Source organism: Tenebrio molitor, chromosome 1, assembly GCF_963966145.1.
Source record: "Tenebrio molitor chromosome 1, icTenMoli1.1, whole genome shotgun sequence".
NCBI classification, from domain to species: Eukaryota; Metazoa; Arthropoda; class Insecta; order Coleoptera; family Tenebrionidae; genus Tenebrio; species Tenebrio molitor.
The window spans coordinates 13,935,527-13,953,101 of record NC_091046.1 but is presented as its reverse complement, the minus strand read 5'-3'; the positions used below and the strand labels follow the sequence as shown (position 1 = coordinate 13,953,101).

General features: G+C 30.9%; 1 protein-coding gene across 9 annotated transcripts in view; it reads right to left on the bottom strand.

The window, feature by feature from the left end:
* The window catches only part of LOC138122304 (uncharacterized), a 194,396-nt gene that overhangs the window by 150,142 nt on the left and 26,679 nt on the right, over positions 1-17,575 (bottom strand). For 2 of the 9 annotated variants that reach the window (XM_069036503.1, XM_069036509.1), the window contains exon 1: positions 3,042-3,345. The exons of 5 other annotated variants lie outside the window; for them this stretch is intronic. The gene's annotated coding sequence lies outside the window, so the exon portion shown is untranslated. Of the gene's footprint in view, positions 1-3,041; positions 3,347-17,575 lie in introns of those variants that run through there. 2 more of the 9 variants (XM_069036506.1, XM_069036504.1) reach the window with 2 other exon arrangements.

The following is a 17,575-nucleotide window of genomic DNA, read 5'->3' as shown; positions in this document are numbered from 1 at the left end:
AAATAAGTGAGTTAATGGTCGATTTTTTTTTTGTGATCCGCTTGAAGATGAAATAGTATACATATATCATTCAGAGTAGAACGTCTTTTTGTGCCTCGCCCAGTTGTCGGCCTCAACTGCGTTTCGGCCTTCAATCTCTAGGCTAGCCACAAAAAGACTCACTTCAACTCTTAATGATATGTATTATATACTATTTTTTAAACTAGAATAGCTCCCGAAATTAAGTAATTGTTGTCGTTATTTGTTACATTTATTACACGCCTGAGCATCATAGACATCGCCTTTGCATTGAGGCAAGTGTGAATTTATCGAAATTAAATTTTCCAGGAGTCGCCAATCATATTCGTATTCTAATGGAAGCAGATTCAAACCGAAATTCTCAACCTGTTTTAATTTTTGCATTTTTATTGGCAGCAGGTAGATATTTTAATGTGCGAATTTAAATGTTGATTACTAGTAGTACTAGTTTTACTAGGTAACTCAATTCAAGATTTCTTAGATTCTCAGTTTTTTATTATTTTTAACAGTACTCTTGCGCAATACGTCAAGAGATTAATTTTTGTAAATTACCTACTTTATAAATCTGTTCGTTCCATCTTGCAACGTAAAATAACGTTGTAATTTACAATTAATCAATAAAATGCTTGTATTTTCAACACTGTTCTTATATCGGGAGATTTTTTTTTATTTCACATCTAGCCAACCATGACCACATTATATTTATTATAATAGTCGTATCCGACTATAGATGTGAAATTTAAAAAATCACTCGGTATATTAATTCACTTATCACATCATCCCGATAACAACTAAACCTGTCAGCTATAAAGGCACAAAATTTGTTAATATTTTTGTTGATCTCTATTCTGTATTATGAAATTATTGTAACAAAATTAAATCAACCTTAATATTTTGTATTTCCCATAAATGAGACTTCCCTCAAATTTGTTTACTTGATTCTTTTTTAATGTTTAAATTAAATACGTAGATACATATTCCATTTAACTCGTTAGATCAATTTTTCTTCATATGGCCGATGTTGGTGTTCGTTATCCCAGTTTAATTAGACCCAGTTACCGTAATACTTTATTAAGGCAATAACAAGTGCCACTTTTTTGGCTAATGCAGTTACGTTTCTTTCAAAAAACTACCGGAATTGAATTTTTATTTTTTTATAAACTTTTTGTTTCCTTTGGCGTTATGTGTAATTAATGTTTAGCTTTAAACAAACACTACAATATAATCAATGCTATCTATATACCCAAAATACTTTCTGTGATACTGATACAGAACGCTCAATATGGCTCAGGTCCAGTGTAAAAGGTTGCTGTAAACTTTTAAAAATAATGTAGGAGCAATAAAATAAAGATTTCTACCCCAGACGTGGTTCCTGTAAACTGAAATTTATTGTACACTCGTGGAAAGGAGATCGCAAATCAGTCGATCCAACTCAAGATAAAGCAAAATTACAAACGTCTTCACAAAACTTTTCAATAGATTATTAATTACTTGTGAACTTGTCAGTTTCAATTTAAACAGACGACATAAAGAAAATCCAGTATTGTAACCCTCGGAAAATATTGCTTAGAAGCTGAACACTCGAAAGATGTTCATCATCCTGCCAGGTCGACAGAAAATCAAATAATTGTCATATAAAGTCAAACATGAACATCCTGCTTCAAGCTACGCCGCTGTTAAATGAGACTATTTTTCTCCCAGTACGCCTATAAAATATTGATGTGCTCTTTATTGCAATTTAATAAAGTTAGGTATTATTGTCATCCCCCTGATTCATCAAAATTGTAAAAAAATAATGAAATCCAGATTACGCAGCTTTCGCGGAATTGCGTGATACACACCACTTTAGTTGCAACCAGCTAAACACTGAAATCCCCCTTCACATTATAATTACCCTACAATCTGAAATTCACAAAAGGCTATAATGAACAAAATTATTTATTCAGGTACCCAAACAGACGCCTGTGGTAAAACCGGAAATGACCTTGATTTTTTGTTCTACTATGCAATCATATATACATATATGCACATAAGAGGCAAGAGTTGGAACCAATACTGTGAGAAAACGAAAAGAAAAGATGACAAACAAACCGAAGTACCTAGGTATCATATTTATAAGTAAAAATGCAAAGTGTGAAATGAAGGATTTCTGAGTGTTAAAAAACATTATAAATGTTACAACGAATTCAGTCATTCCAAAAGTAAGTAACGTGACCAACAATAAAAAATGTCAAACTGTTTAAAATAGTACATGTCAGAAAATTCGCACGTCACAAGTGAAGAGTCAATTTTTTATTCTTGATCATTGATTTATTAGCGTACTTGTTAGATTAGTAAAAGTAAAATCATGTTGCAAAAAATGAGTACTAATTACTAATGCTGAAAAAAATCTAGGAAAAGCATTTTGTGACAAATATCGTGAATAGGCATCGAACAAAGAAGGTTAATTTTTTGAATTGCCTATTGTATTGTCAAAAATAAAAGTATCATAGACAAAACAATCATTCTTCAAAAAAATCGAGTAGTTTTTACCAAATTTGAGTTGTGTCAATTGTAAACCGGCAACGATTTGTAATCGAAGAACGAATCTTTTTACAAGTGATCATGACATTTCTTTAAAAACAAAAATTTACAAGTTAATTAATAACTTGAGAACGATAAACAGAAAATATATTATGAATTCTTCCACCCATCATTTAATAATCATGTTTACGACAGTTTATTGCAACAACGCATCAAATTGAAATGTTAGAAGGTCGTTACCTTGTATCATCAACAAAAAAAAAGATTGTGCTCGGTTGCAGAATGTGGAAAAGACGAAATAAAATGAAGAAAGTTATGTGTTAAGATACTAACGAATAAATTCATGTCAACGGTTTGTTTACACTACGTAACAATTCTGTAGGTCATGGATGCGGTAAATATCCACATCTATTAAGAAACATTTAAATAACCAATTCACAAGTGAGCGTAAATTAAATAGTGAACAGGTGACACTATAAATAAAGCCCCAAAAAACTAACCTAAACAATTTCACATGTACGAAAACTTGGTTCACTGGAACACAAACACAAGCCACAAATCACAATTGCTATTTATCACTCGATTGTTTACTTTTTAACACATACCGGTAGGTGGAACGGTACTTGATTATTGACAAGACGTCTGTCAGTTGTGTTCACATAAAACACAATACGTACAACCACAACACTCTACAACGAAACTAAGCAGCCAACAGCCAAGCCCGGGCTTTGAGCCCTGCTACGCTTGTCACGATGGCTATTCAACAACGCACGCCCGCTCACGATTCCACACGAACATCCACGATTAACGGATTTTTACCCATCATACATAATGAATTATGTTAAAAAATATAACTACCTGCCTACTATGAGCTACAACTACGCACGATCTTATGTTTGTCACTGACATATTTTTCGACAGTGCGAACAGATGAAGGTGCGTCTCGCTGCTTGATTATGCCACCTAGATATGGACGATTGCTGCATCGAAAGATGATAGAAATATTCTAAAAATACAGGAAGTTTTAAACCAACTCGCTGATCAGTGTGTTGTGATGCTTTCAAAACTCTACTTCATATTTCAGTGTTATTTTATAATAGTTTTAAAACTAAATGCTAAAATGATTTGTTACAGGTTAAAACTAGTGTGGACGTTTGTAAATGAGACTTTGCTACCGTTATTCAGTCGTATTTTTGATAAACCACTTCGTTTTTATAAAAACCACTAATTATGTTTTGCTCTGAAGTTTGTATAGAATCACCAATCATCCTAAAAAAATATTTAGCAAAATATTGTTTTCGTAGCTTGAGGGCATAATTCGTTTCAACGATTTTAATTGGCTGAAATAAGGTAGTAAGGGGTTAAGCGACAATTATCAACTGAAAGAAGCTGTACTAATCTTTGGCGAGATGTACAGTGGGGAGCACGGAATTTCGCACACCAATTTGTATGTCATTAAAAAAAACTATCTAGTCTAAGCTTTATTGTCATTATAATCAATCATGATTATATGTGATCATGACTGATGTTTCACCTAAACTGTCACGAAACTGCCGCCAGTATCTCATTTTAATAAAATTAAATGTCAGTGAAATGTCCGATGTGTGCGAAATTCCGTGCTCGCCACTGTACAATGGCGGAGAAAAAATTCCGTTCACAACTGTCATTCTACTCACGTATGCTGTAAAGCAGCCTTTAGGAACGAATAACCTCACTTCACATGTTGACATATGTCAATCAAATTGTGTGTATATGCCGTTCACCATTGTTTTAAACACGCAGAAGGCCACGATATTTTTTTGTTAGATTGGCGTCAGGTCCTGTCATATGACGTTTCGTTATTAAATATTCGTCTTGTTGTCAATTCCCTAATTGATTCAGTGTAATTCAATTATAACCTAAAATAGATTTATTATGCCAAATCACAATATTGCCAACTAAAATGTCAGATTTTCATAGACAGTCCGAATTTGAAACAATCGTGAACGGATAATATGTTCTTATGGGTGACACTAATAAATTTCAAATTTTAATTTGTAAACGTCAATCATAATGACAATCAAGGTTAAACTACACCCAATTTTTGTGAAATGACAGGAAAAAGGTGGACGAAATTTTTTGGCCGGAATAGTACTTAGCTGGTTTGAGGAAGCAATAATTAAGTAGATAAAAAAAAATTCAGTTAGCAAAAAACATAACCAACGTTCTTTATTTATTCAAATTCATATGCGAGTATGTACATGTTTCGTCATGAAATATTGACTCGTGATTAATAATCGAAGAAGCACATTGATATCGTAAGATATTGTCGAAATCATCGATTATAATCATACCATTCGTTATACAGTGTTATTATAAATGATTGTAGTCCAAATAGGCGTCAAAACTGAATGTAAAATTTATGGTTGCCGCTCCATAGAAAAACATCAAAATCATGTGAATAAGTGAGTTACATTGGATGCAAACAACTCAATATTTCTAGAATTGGTTGCAAAACAACTCAATCTTTTTGGATCCAATCGTTAATTAAAAAAAAAAATCTCATCACCGCACTTTTCACCTAAAAAATGACAGCGACAGCGACAAAAAATGTCAGTTCACATGAAAGCGGCAAAAATTCCATAACATGGGCATGGCCTGCTTTGACTACAATCGTTTATAATAACCCTGTATTATAGCTGATTATATTCTGAAAATCTTCAGTGGAATTTTACAATTCTTAACTATGTACTTACTTAATGAATTTTCTGATGAACGGAATTTTCCATGTTGTTTCCATACGGGTTTAAAATTGTTCTGATGTCTAATCTCTAACCAATTTCATGTAATTTTAACGTAATTTTTATTCCGTTCATCTTAAAAAATAATAATGAAATAATGTTTCCTTTCAAATAAGTATGTATTAACGGTATTAACTCCAGTTACAAGGTGATTGACTGGACGATAAGTGGATTTTACTAAAGGGTGGCTGAATTCATCAAAAGAAGAAAAAAGCCAATACAGTTATACAAGATGCTTTATCTTTTTACTAAAAACACATATAGATCAACTTTGTCTGACTAACTGTATTATCTAAGCAATAAATATTTCGAAGTACTACGTATAAATTAGATTTTTATTTTGGTCTGTATCTTCATGCTCACAGCGAGAAATTAACGGAATTCGTAAATAGAAGGACATGAGACATGCAATAGAGCAACAATATAATTTGAGTACGAATAAGTAATTATACCTTAGTTTATTGCACCACGATGAAAAGAACGAACCTACAGATTCAAAAATCAAAGCAACAACCTAATACAGTGTGGAATAAAATGATCTTCAATAATACCCCAGTACCCCAACCTCAAAATATACATCCAAAATGTGATTTACCTACTGCGAAGATGAGTTCGGAAATACGCCTCAATAATGAAAGTGTTTTCTTGCATGGTATAGTTTGTCCAGCAAGAGATTGGTTGACATAAAAGCACTAAATTCTACGTAGAGAATGTAGTAAAGTCCTCGTCGACAAATAGTCAATTTTGACTTAAATTGTAAATCATTTTACAATAGGAGAGAAAATACCGTAAATAATTCCATTATACTCGTACACTCTAATTTAATTTCCCATTTGTTGTGCAGGACTGACTCAAGGAAGGGCAAACATCAGGTAAACTAACAACCCCTCCTTATTTATGAGAGGATTTTTTCTCCTATTGTAAAATGATTTACAATTTAAGTCAAAATTGACTATTTTTCGACGAGGACTTTACCTAGCGGACGTAGAATTTGTACTATATCCTTCAAGCAGTAACATTTGTTCCCTGAAATTATGCTCTAATTAATGTATTCTAGTGCATTTTGTAGTGTTGGGTTAATTTAATATAATTTTCCGTTGACCGCTTGTTAATTTCAATATTAATGAATTATTTTGTCTAAATTATACTGTATTAATGGACCTCATTAATACACTATTTTTCATTAATCAACGATTTTTGCGATTTTGACGTTTTGATGCTATTTTGATGTATAAACAACCTCGAACATGCATTATTTGCACTTACTAACACTGCAGCAGGTAGTGCAGCAGGGTTTTCTATATTTTATAGCTCCATAACTGCATAATTACGAATTCACTTTTTCAAAAGCCGACATTTTTGATTATAATTCGCATGTCATATTTTTCAAAGGTAACTAGGTTTCCTTAGCAACCGTGATTTTTACGTGAAATTGAATGTGAATGGAGTTGACGTCTTCTGACATTCTTTGTGGAAAAGTGAATGGAAAGTGTTGAAAAATTTAAAAATGGCCTACCCTGAGGACAAAAAAAATGGATGAAGGTATTTATAAGGTGTCATCTTTATGGAAAAAGATGAAATTGGTTTTGATTTGGCTTTAATTTCAAAATTTGTCACCAAAAAAAAAAGTTTGCGATCAACGAAAAAATTTTGTAATCAACTCTTTTGTTAATGGGCGATTAATAATCTCAACTATTAAAGCCATTCACTCGCTACACTCGTTCGTGCTTTAAACAGTTTCGATTATTAATCGCCTTCATTAACAAACTAGTTTATTAAATAACTATTAAAATCTCCCACTCTCTCGCTGAACGAAGTTTATACATTTTAATCATTTGTTAATTCAATTCAATAAATTGTAATAATTGCCAATTTGATTGATGACATTTATCGACAGAACTTCAAGGTCACTTCAAAAAGAGTAGAGCGGTGCACGAAAATTTGCATGTGAAAAAATTCCAAAGCTAACTACAGGATCATTATAAATGATTGTACCACCGTAGGTGGCTGTGCGCAATGCTTTAGTTGCGCTGCTACGCCCACTAGTTGTTACAAACATTTATAATGACCCCGTAGATGACAATCATTTTGTTCCACACTGTACATATTTTCAATTTTCCCCTTCAGAGTGAACAATAAATACCACAGTGGAAAATGTAATATACTATGAAAATGTATGGCCTTCTGAATTTTGATAAAAAGATTTATAATAATTGTATTTTTAGAGTTATATGGTTTTATTACAAATTCAAACTAACAATATATCTCACTATTAAGAAGAAATTTTATTGTCTTATGTAGTTGTAGTGCGCTAATTTCAGATGTAAAAAATTATCTAGAATATAAAAAAATACACTAACACTACATTATGACACATAATGATGTATACAATATGTCACACTTAAGATGAAGACAGTCAGAATCCAATTTAGACCTCATGTTTCGAATTTCAAGGCAATATATATTCAGTTTTGAATAAACCTCCGTGGAAAAAAAGGAATTTGTCAAGAACAAATAAAAAAACAATGACAAATTAACTATTCTTTATTCAATAAAAACTGAAACAATTATGTATTTAATAAATAAGACATGAATGATACTGAAACAATTAACTGTAGAAAATCACTTGAAAAAATTAAAATGCGAATCTTGCGTTAAAACTGGTATGAAGGGACCAAAATTGGATTCTGAACAAGTTTTTATAATAACATCTTGCGATATCTCCAACGCAAAGCAAAATGTCGAAAATTGGTCCTATTCGCGAACTTGGAGTTGGTTGGGTTTACAACTTATAATTGGATTGAGTACTTCAAAAGATGCAACTCATGAAGTTGCTGCAGAAATTCTAATTTTTACTTCTAAAAATAACGAAAATATTAAAATATCTTCAGATAAATTGTGACACGCAGTATATAAACTTTAGTATTACATATTTCTAAAGCTAGTGTGACACGGTACTAAATTTCACAGAAAATTTAGTACATAGTACATTTTTGCAGAAATTTACCACTGCGTGTTCTAAATCCAAATAAAAATAAGCAAAAATTTGCGCGATTCTATTGGGTCTTTAGCACTGTGTAGTCATAACGCTCAGCTGATGCAATTTGTAGCTTCTGCGCAGATTTTCTGACATTTTTACTCAAAATTTTAGAACACGTTGCAAACAGACTACTTGCCAGTTTCTTATAAATTTACTACTAAATTTTCTCAAACATTTCCTGGTAAATTTTCTGTGAAATTTTGTACCGTGTCACACTAGCTTAATATTTTACCAGTGCATATATAAAAAAAGAGTTTTTAGTCAGTAGAGCAAATTTTTACAGATTCTGCGAAGATTTTACAAAATTTATTCTTTACGTTAGATTTTATACAGGCTGTCCCAGAACTGGCGTATATCCCCTTAACCACGTGCTCCGCTCTTTCTGCTGAGAAAGATTTCACTGGAATTTTTTTGTTTAACCTTATATGTAGTTTTTAAACTACAGCAATTTTGAGTTAGCCAATCACAACAGAAAGATTACAGATAAATCTACCGTGGGCTCTTGTTTCCTAGGATTGAATTCCATGGATTGAATTCATATTTGTCTACGATGATTGGTTAAATTAAAATCGTTGTAACTTAAGAACAAAAGGATTTAAACAATTTTTCTTGCAGAATCCATTTCAGAATAAATATTTACATTTGCAGTTAACGGGATGTACGCCAGTTCTGGGACAACCTGTATGTGTATAAGTTTAATTTGTAATATTTAATTAATATTCAGACTTGATGATTTTACCAGTAGGTCAGCACTTTTAGTTTTAAACTCCCTTTTTCTGAATAATCGCTATTAATAATTTATAGGAAGACGGAATTGCCTTAGTAGAAAAAATACGGATATCAAAAAGATCAAAATAAAGTCTAAATTCTTACTTACAAAGGCACACTACCTAGTCACTTTATTATTTGTGTATATGCTTAAACCATTAATTTGTTATTGAAAGTGAATGTCGTCTAGAAAAATAGTTTCACTACTGTCAGTCAATCAAATGAGTTGAAATGTAATGCTTTGAGCTGCGTTTGCTAGAAGAATCCTTCCCATTCATAAACACACTTTTTTGTATTTATCAAGGCTTTTGTCTGTTTTTAATAAATACTCAACAAAAGCGCAGTGGTCTGAACCTAATTAAGTTCTTTTGGGAGTACGATTCTAAGAAAAATGTTAGTGTATTTGTTTGTGTTAAATTATCATTTTAATTATTACGGAAGAATACGTTCATAAAGCTTTTTATAATGTCCGAAAAACTCTTCTGAAAATTTAGTTTCATCTTAAATAATCAAATGAATAAAATCGGTGTATCCGAATTGGTTTACACAAACGTTTACAGTTGTTGGTGATGTACTCGTAACGAAATTTCCATATTATAAATATTGGAGGTAGTTTCTAAATACAGACCTTTCCCGTAATCCGATTTAAAACCACTTGAATAAAAAATAAGGAACACTCCGCTCAATGGAAGGGTATAAGGAAAGGATTTTATTTCGGACCCAATCTTGTAAGAACTTGTTTTCTACCTCGAACATCAAACTTCCTCCCAAAAATAAATAACATACACAACTATTGATCGATTCTTGTATCTAACTAAACACTTTTTAAGGACTAGTTTAAAAGAATTACGTGAATTTATTAAAGATTCAATCATATTTTTAATTTGAAAGCTCATACAGTTTTACGCCACTTGTCATCTTTCGTTTAAGCTCTCCTTGATTTTGAAGTTATTGTAAATTTTAGACACATTCAACCAGTTTTGAAAATTATTATGGAGATTTATTTATACAGGTTTCCCAGAACAGCCTACCCAGAGAAAAAGGGGAGTATTTGGGTAAATGTGATAATCTGAATTTTAAAGAAAAAAAGTCCTATCTCAAGGGAAAATCGAGAAAAGACACCCTAAACTTGACCAATCAGAGTTGAGCACCATCAAAATCGGACGACCTCAATTTTGTGTTGCCCGGATTCCACATCAGAACGTGTCAAAATTCCAAGTAAACTTTTCGCTGATTGTTGGGATATCAGTAATTGTTTTTGCTGTCTAACAACCTGTCTGATTTTTTAGAAATACCTGAGGAAGAGCTTCTGGGATTGGTGAAATTTAAAACTTTATGTGAGCTACAGGAAAATTTATTTTAGTCATCTTGGAGTCTCTTTTGCTGTGGGCACATGCCAGTTTTCTATGGGGAGTCTGTTCTGGGACAGGCTGTATATATGAAGTCAAAGAGCGGTAAAAGATAAAATACATGTATTTAAAAAAAACAACAATGCAATGCGCGTATGAAACAATAAAATATAATATTTTGTATGTATGTATACAGTATAATCAACAAAGAAAAGAAAACGACACAACTTTATAAACTGTCACTTGTCAATTTTGACATTCAGGACAATACAAAATATTTTTATTTTCGAAATGGGAACGAAAAAAATGGTCCCTGAGTTTACCATAATATACGACCTTGTTTGTTGAGGTTTCGGCAAAACCTCTCTCCATCAGCGTTGTTAGAATGATTGAAGCTACACTTGACGTTTTCAAAAATCTTGTTTTCCACAGCAGCCTCTTATCTATTTTTTTTTTGTTGATCATATTGCATTACTCGAAAATATTTTAATTATAATATAAATACACAATCCTAAACTTATGCAATGCAAGTTATTTATATTCGTTTTATGTGTTCGATTGTTTCTTTGATTACACATTTAGAGTAAGCAACATAAAGTACACTTATTTTTTAAGCTAACCGACTTTGTTCCTCTCTTAACAACCTAATTAAAAATAATAGTGGCGCAATTCTCAGGGACAACTGTATTTATTGTAAGTATATATTTAGAGATTTTATAATACTGATAAATCTTTTTGAAATTTATATAACATTTGCATATTTTGAACTGAGTTCAAGTAAATAGATCATCATCAATAAAAACAAATCCCACACCTGCTTCTAAATCATGTTAATAGCATTATTCACCAAAAGAAAAAAAAATTAATTACCACTTTGTGAAACATACTGTTCATATAAAAGTACACAATTGTGGGACTCTCAAATTACTAGATGTGTTATCAAATGTGCTAGAATAACTAAATAAATTATCATTACGATTTTTTGGTATAATCTTAAACAGATGTACAAATAGATTGCTACAGAAATTTACAAAACAATTTATTTAACATTTTCTATGCGGTAGTAGTACATGTACCACACTTTAGAATTGATACTGCATTGAATGATGATTGATGACGATGACAGACTGAGCAGTGTGTTTTATTGGGCAATAAAAGGGTTAAACTGAAAATGTTTAACAAACACTAATGATAATAACAATAATAATAATAATATGTCATTGCTTTACATAATTATCAATTTGTTTATTATTACTTGGTAGTAATGACGAAGTTCAGCCGAGCTTCCTGTTAACCACCGTGTAATGGGAATAATAACAATTTATAATGATCAACGAACATAAGATAGATAAAAACATTTACAAAATCAGTAATGAAAACATACAAAATTTGCTGAATGTAAGAAATTAAATAATTATACCATTCATTTTGATCGATGTTTATGAGGCAATTTGTTTATTTGAACATTTTGATTGGTGTTGTTTTTTGAGACAATTTTCTTCAATTATTCAAAGAGCTTTTTTTCATATTTATTAATTAAATACTTTCGACCACCTGTAATAAAAAAATATATATATTTAAGGAAAATTTATTTCAAACATAGATTTAAATTTCTGTTGGAAAGCATAAACATTTGGAAGGTTCCATACATCCCTTGGTATGTAACTTTAATTGAACGGTAATTGCCATGGATCTACCAATAGCAAATTCTAAATGATAGCAACTACTGGCCAGATAAATTACTTGAAGGTGAATAAACCGGGCCTTAGGCCCGTATTCACCAACGCCAGTTAAAGTTAACTGTAGGTTAAAATATACGAAAACATTGTTATAACAATAGGTAACTAAAGTAACGAAGTATTATAACCTACAGTTAACGTTAACTGGCGTTGGTGAATACGGGCCTTAGTGTATTTTAAAACAAAATTGTGTGATATAAGTTGTGCAGGCAGAAATATACTTGAGATTAAAATGCTATCAAAGTTTATCAAATATCAAAAACAACAACTGAGATTATGTGTAAACATGAAATCAGAAATTTTTTATATAAAACTCAACCATAATTAATTAAAGCATGTAAACGTAATTGGCGTCACTTCTCGTACAAACATTCAAAATTTGGTTCTTTGTCAATGCACAGTGAAATTTAGGTCAAAGTTGTCAACCATATAGAGTAGAAAATACTAGATAGAAGAATGTTCCTTCGATCTACTGAACGACTGGTAATGAACTCTACTTTACATCTTGTAGGTAACTTGTTTTATTGCGAAATCATTTGATCTACAAAACGTATCTAAAAGTTGTATTTAATAATAGAAAATCATGAAATAATTGACTAATTAGTTAATTTTTTGGCTACGTATGGAAATAAATATGTACGAGAATACTACGAGTATATAGATATTGAAGACATAAAAATTGTTGGTACGTACTTCAAATTATCCACCTAAATTAATATTAATTTAATTATTATTTATTTTTAACTCTGTCCACATATCAAAGGTTCACCAACACCGCAATTTACATAGAAAATACACGTGGCAAAGGTGTTGAATTTTGATGTGGGGAAAAACGAGAAGTTAAATTTTTCAATTCTTCCACACATCGTATTAAGACAATTCTGAATTTCTTGTTAACCAAATTCTTGCTTCTCACAGTATTACATTAAATTTAAATTTTAAAGGACTTGCGTCAATTGAAACTAGTGTTTAATTTCCCAACTTGTATCGTCTTCAGTTATTGTATAGGATTGTAGGGATATTTATTGCTTGTATTGTTGTTTATTGAAACAAGATGTGGTGAATCTTTGATATATGTAAGGAAGCTATATTTTATACCTAATGCTTACAATTATTTATATACAGTGTGAACATAAAGTTTGGAACAAAATTCATAATAGCATTATGTGAAGTTTTTAGGAGAATGGCTCGAATAGGTCAATTTTATTTTGAACAAAGCCATCATGTGACGTCCAACTTGTTTAAATGACGTCATTGGTTTTTGCGCAATGACGTTATCAACAATTTTTTTGAGAAAATGACCAAGTTTACTTCAAAATTTTTATTTAATTTTTAATGTAAATTGCTTTTTATAGATCAAACAACTTAGAAGATTTGCGGCAGAGAATTCACTCTGAAATGGAACAAATAAACCCTGACATTATTGAGCGCAGTGTACAAAGAGCCGGTGAGTGCCAAATGATTGACGGCGGACAATTTCAACATTTACATTAAATTTTATTGTTAACCTTAGATGTTTGTTTGTTTTTGTATGTGGTCATTGAAGATTTTTACATTAAAAATTAAATTAAAATTTGAAAGTAAAATTTGTCATTTTCTCAAAAAAATTGTAATGTAACATGTCCGAGCGATTTTGTTAAAAACATCACATAACGCGATTATTAATTTTGTTCCAAACTTTATGTTCACACTGTAGAAACATTAAACACTTATGTAAAAATGTACAGATAATGTACAAACAAATATTTAAGGGACCACGTTCGACGATTTTGTTCAGAAGGAGGTTTTCTTATCAACTTATAAAATGCATGTATTTGCTAACAACTGCAAGAAATTACATTAAAGTTAATTCAAAGATCAGATGAATGTTTAAATGTTGACTTAGAGTTTTAATTAAAAATATGCAGTAATAGACTCCGTAAATAAATTACGCAGAAAGGATTTAAATTAAGTTTAACAACTATAAAAATAAATCTTACTTGCACATTTAATTTTCTTCCTGGCGTAATATAAAAGACTAAACACATTTTATAAATATTAAAGAAGTTATGTCAAACAATAGACTTGTTCAAAGGTAATCTGCAATTATACTCTAGAAATTTGCACGAATCATCTTGTTATATTACTCAGGTTATGGATCAATGCAATTTTGAACAATAACATTTACACAGATTCTATGTCAAGCAACTCCATTGGGAACTGCAGAAATGTCAATAACTCTGTCCCAATTGTACGTATGTGTGTGTACATACCTGCAGTTATAATTTTTAATGAAATTCCGCATGTTTGTGTTTCACACACACCTTGTTTTTCTAACCAGATTTCATAAATATGGATTTTCGTATTCGTTGAAGTTGTTCTTAAAAATAAATACCTACATGTGAAAACAATCAATTGTAATTACTAATTACGTTCCAAATTATTGATTAGAAATTGAATTCTCTTGTGCAATCATGTATGGCAAACATCAAATATTACGAACATGTATAAAATTCATTTACAATAACATAGTAAATATTAAAAATAGTAGGATCGGGTAAAGCAACAAAAACGAGGATCTAAAAACAAAAGAAATTGAAGAGAAGATTTTTCATTAAATACGAGTAAGAATCCGTTTACTTTATACAGTGTAGCAAAAAATTTAAAAACAGGTTCAAAGAGAAATGAAGTAAATATTAAGATACAAAGAGAAAACAACAAACAAAAAAGTAATGACAAAAAGAACATAAAACCAAGTAGGTAGTGATCTTTGGTTATTGGAAACAATTGCTTCACTTGATATTTCAATTTTTGCAATAATTTGTGAATTTTGTAGGAACAATTTTCAACGATTATAAATCTTTCCGTAATGTTTTAATGGAGGAAAACCCAGGGAAGTTGTATTTTATGAACTAAATTTTATAATTATCAAGACAGATTTTTTTTTTAATGCGTTGGATGTTGGAAGCGTTGTTTTCAAGGCTATGAGTACAAAAAGTATAGTATGCAACAAGGTTTATATACGCCCTTTTATTCACGAGTTTTATTAGGCAAGAGCGTTGCGAATATTTAATAAAACCCGTGACTAAAAAGTTTATAAATGACTTGCATGCTACGAGTATATTTTTTCTACGAAACCTGAAATTATCAATTTGACATGTGTTCAAAAAATTCAAACCGTGTTTAAAGAAACTTCGAGATTGTTTTATTTTCCGAAAACGTCCGAATGAACATCAAGTCCTGACTAATGAAATAATGAACAGTCCTATTTAAAGTGACGTTTTATACACTATTTGTGTTGTTGCAAAATGTGGCACTTTAGAGAAGGGAGTAGAAAAATTCAGTTTATAGAATTTGGCAATTTAGCATTCTATCACAAATTCTTCTTTCAAAAATTAACTACAACTTTTTGCTGTTACGGAAAGAATTGAAATATAAACATTAAAAAACTAAATTAAAAAATCAATTTCGTGATATCTTTTGGCCTAATAAAATTTTTATATCTAGATCGAACTTATCAACGTAAATTTCATTTTAAATTTGCCACTCACCACAAACCAAATCTGAACACGCACAAGCAAATTTCCAGTGACAGATTTACGGAAAAACGTTACTTTTTACTTCAAAGTAAGCTCGTAGATTCGCGAGTGATATCGACAATTTTTAGTACAGCCGTGGCAGTGGCTCTTAGGATTAAGTAAGAAGTTTTAAACTTATTGCTTAAACTTCTAAAGAACATTTACGTCTTTTAAATAGTTAGGTATCAGTTAAGTTATTGTGTGATCACTTTACAATCTGAAAGTAGAGACCAATCTCCGAGAAATAACGGAATAATTATTCAAGCAAAAAACTCCTTTAAAATTTAAAATTCAATTTTCTGATAATGATATTGAACAAGGTTTTTAATATTAAACTCATTCTCACCAATTTCATAAACTTCGTTTAATTTAGCTGATTGCCACGTTCATTAATGTAAGTTATTTTTAGCCAAAAGCATGGTATAAGCACTTAGACTATTTTAATACTTAATTCAACTAAAGTCTATGCAGAAAGCTGTTTAACGAATTTTCCTCATCGTAAATAGTCCCAACTTGTCTCAATGTATTTCGCTCAAGCGTTCATGGCACGCTTGATAGCGTTCATTCAATTATTCTCTCCGATAGCTCACTATGTTTTCAATAAAATAATCACGACATGTGCTTGACTAAAGTTATTAACGATTATTCAAATATCTTGAATAATATCGGAACATTAAACCTTCGATAGACTTGTAAAGAAATCATATTGTTTTAAATATATGTACGTCAAAGTGTTAAAACTAAACAAAAAATGTAAAAACCAAGGTTTGCAGATTGCGAGATAAAAAACATGAATCCTTTGAATAAAAAATGAGAGTTTCAATTATACAGTCAAAAATGAAGTTTGAGGAAGATATCGGAATAAAATATTGGCATAAAATTTAAATTTCACGATTTACCCAGCTGAATAGTTTCGAAATGATTTACTGAAAATCCACACACAATACTTTTGACAACAGTTTTTCGCAAACACATTTTATGGGAATTAACTGTTTGATAAATGACACCGGAGATTTAATTAGACATGTTTTTCGACCTTGGCAATATTTAAAAGCATATGCGAAACATTCTGAAAATACAGCTGATTTTGTTCAAGTTAAACATGTGTGAAGCCAAGCTGTAATGATATTCCTTTATGAATTAATAATAAGTTATTAAATTAATCGGTATAAAGGGTGTTTTTTAAATTTAGGCGTTTGGATTGAGATCACACCACTCGTGTAAAGCCTAAGATTTAAACTGCTGATTCCTGATCCGTAACCTGTATGGTGCGTTCACAATCGACAGTTCAACGCCTACTTCGACGCCAAATTTAAAAAAACAAATGTGCATATGTTGCAAGGTTCTCACACCTAAAACAGTAGATATAAATTGTGTCGATAAAAAGTACTGCAACAACAAATTGTCAATTTGATAAAAGTTAATTGGAACCTTAAGTGAAAAAAAGTGGTCAATAACATTGCTTCAATTTAAGACGGATGTACGCTAAAGAGCGATGAAAGTTATCTCTCTCTTTATTATTTGACATACTACACAAATATCTCTTGTGTATGTACGCAAAGTTTACGTTGTTTAGACAATAACGAGCAAACTTTGGTAGTTTATTGTATCTTCACTTTTGTCACGACACACTCACCACTGTTGTGTTTATGAATTTTAACAAATTAATGATACTTTTTATGATTGCTTTCGAAAATGTCGGTGAATTTAAAAAAAAACACACATGGAAATGATTCATTGGTCATTAAGGAAACGTAGTAATAACATTTTCAAACAAAGCAAATGTAAAAATTTTAATAAT